This window comes from Camelus dromedarius, chromosome 4, assembly GCF_036321535.1.
Source record: "Camelus dromedarius isolate mCamDro1 chromosome 4, mCamDro1.pat, whole genome shotgun sequence".
NCBI classification, from domain to species: domain Eukaryota; kingdom Metazoa; phylum Chordata; class Mammalia; order Artiodactyla; family Camelidae; genus Camelus; species Camelus dromedarius.
The window spans coordinates 6,320,174-6,329,806 of NC_087439.1; positions in this window are offsets into that span (position 1 = coordinate 6,320,174).

Sequence of the window (9,633 nt, forward strand, 5' to 3'; positions counted from 1 at the left end):
TGATCATCAAAAGGAGTTTGACTGGAATTGGGAGGAATTTAAAGTGAAATGCTTCTTCAGGGAAAGGCTGAAGCCATGCTCCTTTGGTATTCAAGGAGGTGAGGTCGGCAATCTCTAGGACACGTCCCCATCCATGCGGGACAGAGACATTCTCTCCATGGTCAGGGGCCGTGGTCAGAAGGTCTGCAAGACAAAGAACACCTGGCCATCTCCTTGACATCCCTAGAGGGCCACCCAGGGCTAGATGTGGACATGGCCTTGAACAGGACTCAGTGCGAATTCTTTGCTCCTCCCAGGAGGAGTGAGCTGAGACTCAGAGTGGGACGTGATGAAGGTTCAAGTTCAGACCTGTGCCTTCCAAACCAGAGCCCATGACCCCACACCTCACATCCCGGTCTCTCGGGTTTTTCATCTGATGGTCACCGAGCTCAGCTCCTGCATTCATGAAGCCATAATCAGGCTTCTCCATCCTGCAGTGATTCCCACATCCTCCAATCCCTATGACGGGCACATTTGTACTCCATTAGGTAACTAGCTGCGTGCCAAATTGTGACATATTTTCTGTTGTTGACTTTAAATATCATTAACATCCAGGGTAACTTGTGTTTCTCCTGGACCTTAATAGCTTGCTTTGAAATACAGGGTCACGATCCTAGTAACATTGCTTCAGGTCATCTCCTTTGGCAAGGTCTCGGCTCTCTGGCTGTCCTGCGGTCAGAGCCAGAGCCCGTGGATTACGTCCCCCAGGTGGCTGTGAGCACAGCTCCTGCAGCTGACGGGGGATACCTGCTCCTCTCTGTGGAGGTGAGCCCCCCCCCCCAAACTGCCACTCCCCACACACCACGTTCTCAGCTTCTTCTTTTCTGTCTTGGATGTAGGGGGACCTGGCTCCCTGTTGAGAGCTCAGGACTCTCCTAATTGCATTTAGGAGAGCTTGGCCCCCATCCATGGCCCTGCAGAAGAAGAGAGAAAGGCTCCTCTCCTTCAGCCAGAAGTCCAAAGCAGAATGTTTGTGTTCTAAGGCTCTGGGGTGAGTCTGATACCACTGGCTTCCTTCTGATGAAGATGTGCAGTCACCCTGGAAGCAAGCTTCTTCCTCTCCCCTCTTGGCTCCTTACAGTAAATCCCTTCTCGTGATGCTCTTGGCAAGATGGATGGGGCCCTCCCAGAAGCCTTGAAGACAGGCCTGAACTCTGGGGTAGAAGGAACAGATGGACAATGGCTGCATTTGCTGGTCAAAGGTGGTCTTGATGAAACAAAGCTCCAGTTCCTAGATGGGATATTTGTTTTCCCTGGAGAAGTGGGAGAAGAGCTCAAGGACCCTCATGCATGAGATGTCTCCACCTTCACTTGGGATGTCCCTCAGGTTTTGGCGTTTGCTCGGGACAGACTAGGGTCCTTGGCTAGGCAGGGGACTAGAGCATCTTTTCTCTAATGAGCTGGCTTTTGGGGCTGTCACAGTGGACACCTGAAGTCAGGAGCACGTGTCACTGCTGAGAACATTGGACATCTTGGAAGGACTAAGGGAGCTCCCTGTCCAGACTGGCTGATACCCTTCTCTGCCAGAATGTGTTCAGTCCCTGAATCTTACTAATCATGCTTCTTCTTTTCCAGGGTATTCTTCCAAAGAAGGTGGGGCTTTATCTCCTACCCACAGACTCCTGGGCACTGGGAACTGGCCATTCCCCCACCAAGGCCACTGGCTACTTCTCCCTTTGATCTGGACTGGACAGAGTGACCTGCTTGTCATGAGTGGCTCGCAGTAGTGGTGACCCTGGGACTCCCTGGGGCAGTCTTACATATGGCTGTGCAGCTTCTGGTGGTGCTGTTTGCTGGAAAGCTCATGCTCACTCTTGGGATGGTCCTTCTTGAACCCAGACACCACCCTGGGAGAAGCCCATGCAATATGAAGAAGCCACTTGTGGGCACTCTAGTGGGAAGTCCCAGCTGAGTCCACTTTTTGAGTTGTCCCAGCCCAGATACCAACATGTGAGTAAAGAAGTCCCTGGATGACTCTGGACCCTGGCCACTCAAGTCTTCCCAGTTAAGGCTCCTGGAGCAGAGGGGAGCCACCCCTGGGCTGTGCCTGTTTATGCGAACACAGGCTCTGTGCGAACACCACAATGCACAGACTTGTTTACCCGCAGGAGAAGGGCTCAGCCCTACGGCCCAATGGTGCACACAGCTGGGGGCTCTGCAAAGCGGGATTAGAGGCCTCCGTCAGGGCAGGAAACCAAAGTGGTGGTGGCCTGCTCCTGTCCGCGAGGTCCCGGTCCTGGGGATTTGTGCATGAAGTTTTGGGTCTCCAAGTGGACTCTGATTACGCAAGCCCTGTCAGCCACACAGAGTGTCACAGGCGTAGGTCCCCAGGTGAAAGATGCTGCAGCCACTGTCATTGACCACTGACATCCAAGAAGCAGAGGAGATGGGGAGGACAGGCCAACTGGATTCACTGTGACCCACCCTCCTTGTGGGGATATGGAGGTGAGGAGAAAGAAGTGTGCGAACCATCTCTGCTGAGCCAGGTCTGGGTTTGAAATCTTGCTCTGACGTTTCCTTATTGTATGATCTCGGACCAGTTTCCTCTTGTCTCTGGGCCTCTGTTTCCTCATCTTTAAAATGGGGATAATTGGAGGGCCGCCTCCTGGGGGTTTTGTGAATATGTGTGTCAAGTGCTGGACATAAAGTTCCTGGATTTCTCTTAGGTTCTTTCCCTTGTCTTCGAAAAGACCCGGATGCAGCGGGACCCAGTTTCCAAATAAAGACAGCTAAGTATTGTGAAGTGTGTACTGTGTACCATGCAGGGTGCTCAGAACATAGATCCCTTTGGATACACATGATTAATCAGAATCTTCCTGCTCAAGACTCGTGTGCCAGGGTACCGTGGGATGGCTTCTGAAAGGAGCCTCTTAACAGCATCAGAGAATATGAAGTACCAGACAGCAGTGCTTTGGGATTTCCTTCAGTTGGGAGCTGCATAGCCACGTGGCACAAACACACACACCTACATCTGTATGTGTGCACATGCTGGGTGTACGAGCACGTCTTACCTAAGGGCTAGACAGCACAGCTCAATAGCTGATTGCTGTTGGTATTTGCATCTGAGAACCAATCATTCAAGTACTGATGCCCTCAGAATGCTGGAAACCAGCTCCTCCGGGGTCAGAGCAAATGGCCACCCGTTCAACACTGGAGGCTGTGAGTGGCCGCGTTGTTGTGGGCGGGGCTCCTGTGGGCGGGGCGCTGGTGCAGACGTCGCTAGTGACCGAGGAGAGGCCTCACAATGGGAGCTCCGAGCTGCGGGGTGCGCTTTCCCAGCCTCCTCCTGTGTCATGCACAGCGTGCCACCGTTCCACGTGTCTGCAAAACCTCATTTATTGTGCACGCACGCGGGTTGCCGAGGGCCATGCTAGACGCTCCACAGAGATGGTAGCATCGAGAGCCTTCCTTTTTGCCTGGGAGGGGCTGATCGATCCTGGGGACTGTTTGTATTGCTGGGAGGGAGGAGTGAACAGTAGTGGATGTGGGATGTGGAGCACAGGATCTGGCCCCCAGTGGATGAGCAGGACAGGGTGTGTTTGTGAGGTCTGGATCTGATCCTTGGCTGGGTAGCCAGGAGGTGGGCACACCAGGGGCCTGCCCTTGTTGCGTGCTGGGTCATGCGTTCAGACACCTACAAGACCCTGTTCTCACTTCATGCTTCCAGGGCAACTCTCCCTCCCCACTCCTCATTCTTCCTCTCTGCAGCTGCATCTGGGATTCTGCAGAGCTATAGGATTTGTTTTCTGATGTGAACTTCTGCAAAGCGGTGAATGGAGCCACCGTGCTCTGGGGGTCCCATGGTGGGCACAGGGATGATGCAGGTGCTGTCTGCCTCTTTCCATCCTACCCTGGCTGCACACCTGTGCCTGTGTGTTCTCACCGCCCTCCCAGCCACAGAGGCTTTTTGGGAAATGTTGGTCCCCCTCATGTGTATCTCAGTATGCATGGGTGTGTGTCCTTTCTGCTGGGGACATCTGACTTTACCCAGCAGATCCAATCAGTCCAGTCAGGCTCCAAGGGATGAAACCTCGGCAGCTTAAATTTTCCATCCTTCCTGTTTTCTCCCCCTCCTGGCCTTTCCTCTAAGTTTCTAGCCCCAGGAGAGCTTTGTAGGGTCAAAGAGTCAAACTCCTTGGAGCAAGACCCCTTCCCCATGCACTCCCCTGCCTCAGCCCCTCGTACACCCCAGCAGGGTGAGTGGCAATGGGTGGTGATCAAGATTTAGCCAGCATGGCCCTTGGTCTTCCTGGTAGGCACTTCTGTGTCCATTTTAAAGATGAAGAAACGGAGGCTTTGAGAGGTTAGAGTGGCTTGTCCAAAGTTGCCTGTTAGTAACGGGCAGGGCAAGGCATTGATGAGGTCTCGGACCTCAAGGTAATTGCTGCCTGCACCCCTACTGCTAAGAGAAGCCAGAGGCCTGCAGGTAAGGGGGCTGCATGGAGTGAAGACAGTATCCTGCCTATATCCTGGGTGGCCCTCTTGCTGGGCAGCCATGAGGACAGACAGGCCCAAGGAGAAACCTGGGATTTTTCAAGACCTGTGAGCCTGCCTTTTGGGGGAAGTGGGGTTTGACCTTGCACGGGGGTATGGGGATCCGCAAAGGGGACAGAGTGGGGAGAACTGCTGTAGTGAGGAGTGGAGAGCCTTGGCCTTGAGGAAACCTGGTTCTCTGATAGGTTGACTTCACATCACTCAGCTCTTTGAGGAACAACTTTCTGACCCCCGGAGTCTCCTGCTCCGGGTGTGCTCCAGGGTCAGAGGAAGTCAGGCAAGACCTCAGCGCAGCCCCTAACCAGCCACGTGGCCTTGGCCAGTCATTCACCCTCTAGGGATAGCAGTCATCCCTGTCTCACAGCGTTGTCGTGGGAATTATTTAAAATAGCTAATCAAGAGGTAAGCACAGTGCTTGGCACATAGTGAGCCCTGCATATAAGAACAACAAGAACAACAATAACAACAATGATAATGCCAGCTTCTGCCATTACTCATATTATTGCAGTGAGCTCCAGCCATGACTGGCTGGGAGTCTGGCTGGTGCTGTAGGAGAGACTTCAGCAGTGGAGGAAGATTAACGCTCATCACGTTTCGGCCCCTTTATCTGACTCTGATCCTGTTTTCAATGAGCTGGGTGGCCTTGGACAGGATACACGACCTCCTGGGACCTTGGTTTCTTCTTTTGTAAGCTCTCCACTCTTATCAGGGGGATAGGATGATAGTTCAGTCCAACAAAAGGTCACGTCAATGACAGAGCAGCAAGTCTGAGAGGGGGAATGAAACACGGCTTCTGCAAAGACAAAGGGTCAGGATGACTTCCAGGGATGACTTCCCAGACTTACTTCCGGACCAACTTCCAGGGAGACTTTCAGGGACAACTTCCGGGGATGACTTGCTGGACCGACTTCCGGGATTGACTCTGGGGACTGACTTCCTTCACCGACTTCCAGGACCCACTTCTGGGGAGATTTTCAGGGACCGACTTCCTGTACCGACTTACTGGACCAACGTCTGGGGAGACTTCTTGCACTGACTTCCAGGGACCGACTTCCAGGACCACCTTCTGCTGGGGCTTTGCGCGGCCCCCCGCCCCTACCCAACCGCTGGCTTCTGAAGGCAGTGGACCTGGGAACCCGTGCTCCACGCACTCCTTTGATGGGCCCTGGGGCTCACTGAAGTGAAGTGCACAAAAACTCCCTGTAAACGCCTGGAAATGTGGCTTAGAATTGGGCCCTGCAGGATTATTAGAGCCATCCATCTTAATTATACTGAAAATCACTTATGTGCTTTACATAGTAACCCTGCATTTACAATTTCTGGCACAAATCAGAACTGGGCAGGGCTCTCTCCATCTCTGGGTGGATCCTTGTTCTCAAGCCACAGTTCGTGTTCTCCCTCCCTGGGTGGGAAGCTGACTGGTTGTTTATTTAACTACCCTCTTCCTGGTGGGTGGGGGGTCAGGGCTGGTCTCCGTGGGGACTGATCCCTCCTGGGTCCGGCACTGTCCCTGATGCTTCCCCCAGCATCTTATTTAGTCCTTAGCATGGCTCTGCGAGGTCTGTGTGCTTATCACATATTACAGATGAGAAAACAGAGGCTCCGAGAAGCTAGGTAACTTGCCCAAAGCAACACAGCTAAGAAATGGTGGATCCAAGAACAAAAGCTCCTCCCGCCTTTCATGGATGTGTCTGCGGATGCCTTTCTTTCTCCCCTTCAGCCCTCCTCCCCACTTTCAATTCTGTCATTTTCAGGGGGCAGTGATAGGAAGAAGTTATCTCCTCATCTAAGGCAGCCCACCCTGATAGTCCCAGAGAGCACGTGCACACATACACACACACATAGCACACATACCACACATGCGCACACACACACGCACACCACACAACGCACCACACATGCAATGCCTCCCCGTCTAGTACAGGCCTGGCTCTCTCCATTATAAGGTCACCACGTGGGGTATGGCTGGGTCCCCTGCTCCTCGTGCACGGGAAATGGACCTTGAAGATAACACTCAGTGGGACTGTGAGCTACTCAGGACAAAAACGTGCTTTGGTGTGAGTCTCGGGAGGTGGACCTCCCTGGTGCGAAGGGCTGGAGGGGGCCCTGGGACAGGGACACATGCCTGGGTGCTCAGGTCTGGGGCACGGTGCCTGGCCACTGGGGGTTCAGCCTGAGGGGGCCCCTCCTACAGAATTTGAGACTACTGAGAACTTAAAGTAGAAGCCAAAAGTAGAAGCCAACAGCCAAATATTGTGAGTCAGGAAGATATACAGTCTTGGTGTCTTCCAACCATGACCAAGGACCCTGAGCCATGGAGGATTTAGGCAAGGAAGGGTGGGGGGGGGGTGGGGGAAGGAGGCTGTGGGGAGGGAGGAGGTGAAAAGTAGGAAGGGGGGCTGCCTGCAGGGATTAGCAGGGGGCTGGGGGTTCTTGAGGGTGAGGAGGGCAGTGGGGAGGTGAGAGAGGGGAAGCCAGCCAGGGTAAGACATTGGAGCTCAGGCACCATCTACTCTCCATGAGAGGGTCCCCAGATGCAGCTCAAGGGAGAGGCTCAGGCAGAGCCAGTCTCTGCTGTGATGGGGCTAGAAGGGACCTCCTGCACCCTGAGGTCCAGGCCCAGCCAAGCAGGGGATCCAAGAGCTGTGCATGGTCTGCTAGGTAAAGACCACCCCTGGCTGGTCTGTGGGAGGGGCATGCTCTTGCTGACCAAGGTTAGGCTGGAGAGGAGGGAGGCTTTGGTGGTCCACCCATCCCCCTCATGGTGCTGCATCTGAGGATCATGCTCAGTGCCCTTCTTTTGCCTCTGGTGCCCTGCTCTTGACCCCGACCCATTAGAAAGTTGGGTATTCTGTGCATCTTGATAACTCACCCAAACTGAGCGTATCTGCTGTTGTTTTTGACCCCTTGTGGTTTCCTTGTATCCTGTTGTTCTAGCTGCAAGCCTCAGCCCATAGCAGGAGGTCCCAGCCCTCAGCCTTCTTAAAAGGCTAAAAACATTTATCAACCTGACTTTAAGCTGCACAAGTTCTTCTCTAGAGCTCTTTTCCATGGACCCCCTTCCTAGACATCCTTTGTTCTAGGTATAAGAATATTAAGAGAGTCCCAAAGCTGGAGGTGAGCTTCATACCCAGCAGAGGGAAGGGGGCCACTGCATTTGCAAAAAAAGGACAACTTTGCAACAGTTTGTTACAATCTCTATGGAAACTAGCTCCACCCCTTGAACTCTTGAACTTTTACTATAAAACCTCCTGCCTTCTTTTCCCAGCAAGCTCATTTGCCCACTGTGATGTCCTTTGCTTGGCAAAGAAATAAAGCTCTTTTTCTACTTCATCCAAAACTCTGTCCTTGAGTCTCAATTTGGTAGTTGGGGTATGGACGCCATGTTTCAGCAACAAAATGTGGGAGGGTTGTAGGAGTGTGTGTGTCTGTGGGTTACAGGAGTGTGTGTGGGGTTTGCAGGGCTGTGTGTTATAGTATGTGGCTAGGTTATGCTGCACCAGTAAACAACCTCCTTACTCCCACAACAGGAATTTAATACTCCTCACGTGATGGTGGGCAGGGGTCTCCTCTTCATTGTCCCTCAGGGCCCCGGGCTAATGGAAGCCCCATCTTGGCATAAGTTCCTTTGTCACTGAGGCCAGTGGAAAGAGATGTGGTCAGTTGTGTGCTTCTTCTTAACACTCTCACCCAGAGGTGACACCTGTGATTTTATCTCCCTGTTGATGGTTCAGAACAAGTGACGTAACCTCACCTAATTCAGATGGGTGTGGGCAGCAGTCTTTTCAGAAGCAGTGACCAGGGAACACGGTTGGGATCCTGGTGGATGGCCCACCCCTGGGGACATGAGTCAGTGGGACCAGTTAGGGGGACCTGATTTCCTCTAGGGGGACCTAATTTCCTCTCTCAACATCTGGGAACTGGGGCAGGACCCATAGTCCTAGGATGAGGCTGGGAATCACCATCTGGAAAGACTGAACATTCCACTAGTCTTGGACTTGGTGTCAGTGTTTCTTCCTTGGCTGGAAGTTTGGATACGCTACGAGGCAGTCGGATTAAAAAAAAAGTGTCTGTTTGAAAAATACCCATCTTTTTTTTGCATATTCTAAGAGGAGTGAGCCCATTTTGCACTTTAGTACTGAGGATGTCTTCACAGGGCAGGTGTGGGGCACGGTGGGCTGGGAGTCCACAGTCCCTGGGCTGAACGGGTTAACCACTGTTTAGCTCTGTGGCCTTGGGAAGATCCATCACCTCTCTAAGCTATTTGCCCACCTGTAAACTGGGGCTGTTGACGGTCCCAGTAGCTTTAAAGACAGAATGAGTTCGTGTCTGGCCAGCCCTTAGCATCAAGCCAGGCCAGAATGAATGTTTGCTATGACCTTAGCATCTCTTTTTTCTTTAAAAAAATTTTATTTTTGTAATTCTTATTTTTCATTGAAATGTAGTTGATTTACAATGTTAGTTTCAGGTGTAGAGTTAAACGATTCAGTTACTCATATACATACATACACATATATATTTTCAGATTCTTTTCCATTATAGCTCATTACAAGATATTGAATATAGTCCCCTGTGCTATACAGTAGGTACTGTTGTTTATCTATTTTATATATAGTAGTGGGTATCTGTTAATCCCAATCTCCTAATCTATCCTTCCCCCCTTCCCCTCTGGGAACCACAGTTTGTTTTCTGTGTCCGTGAGTCTCTTTCAAACTTAGCTTCTCTTCATCCCACATGTTCAGCTACAGCCAGCCCTGCCCTGTCTTTCGCCAGCTGTGTGAGTGTGGACAGTTGCTACCTGCCTCTTTCAGTCCTCAGTTTTCTCATTTGAAAAATGTAGATCATTATACCTATGTTCCAGAGTTGTTGTAGACTTCTGAGGCCCACGTGGGTAGGCGTGGGTGGGTCCAGGGAAGGCACATAGTGTATGGGAGGAACACAAGCAGGCACTGGTGTAGGGCAGCCCTGGGGATGTGCAGGAGCCAACTCAAGATCAGTTTCACACTCTTCCTTAACTAGGACAGTGCTTTCCCCTCCTTCCATTAAAAGAAAAGCCTTGCTGGGGAGCCAGATGGAGCTGGCAGTGGCCTTGCGGACAGT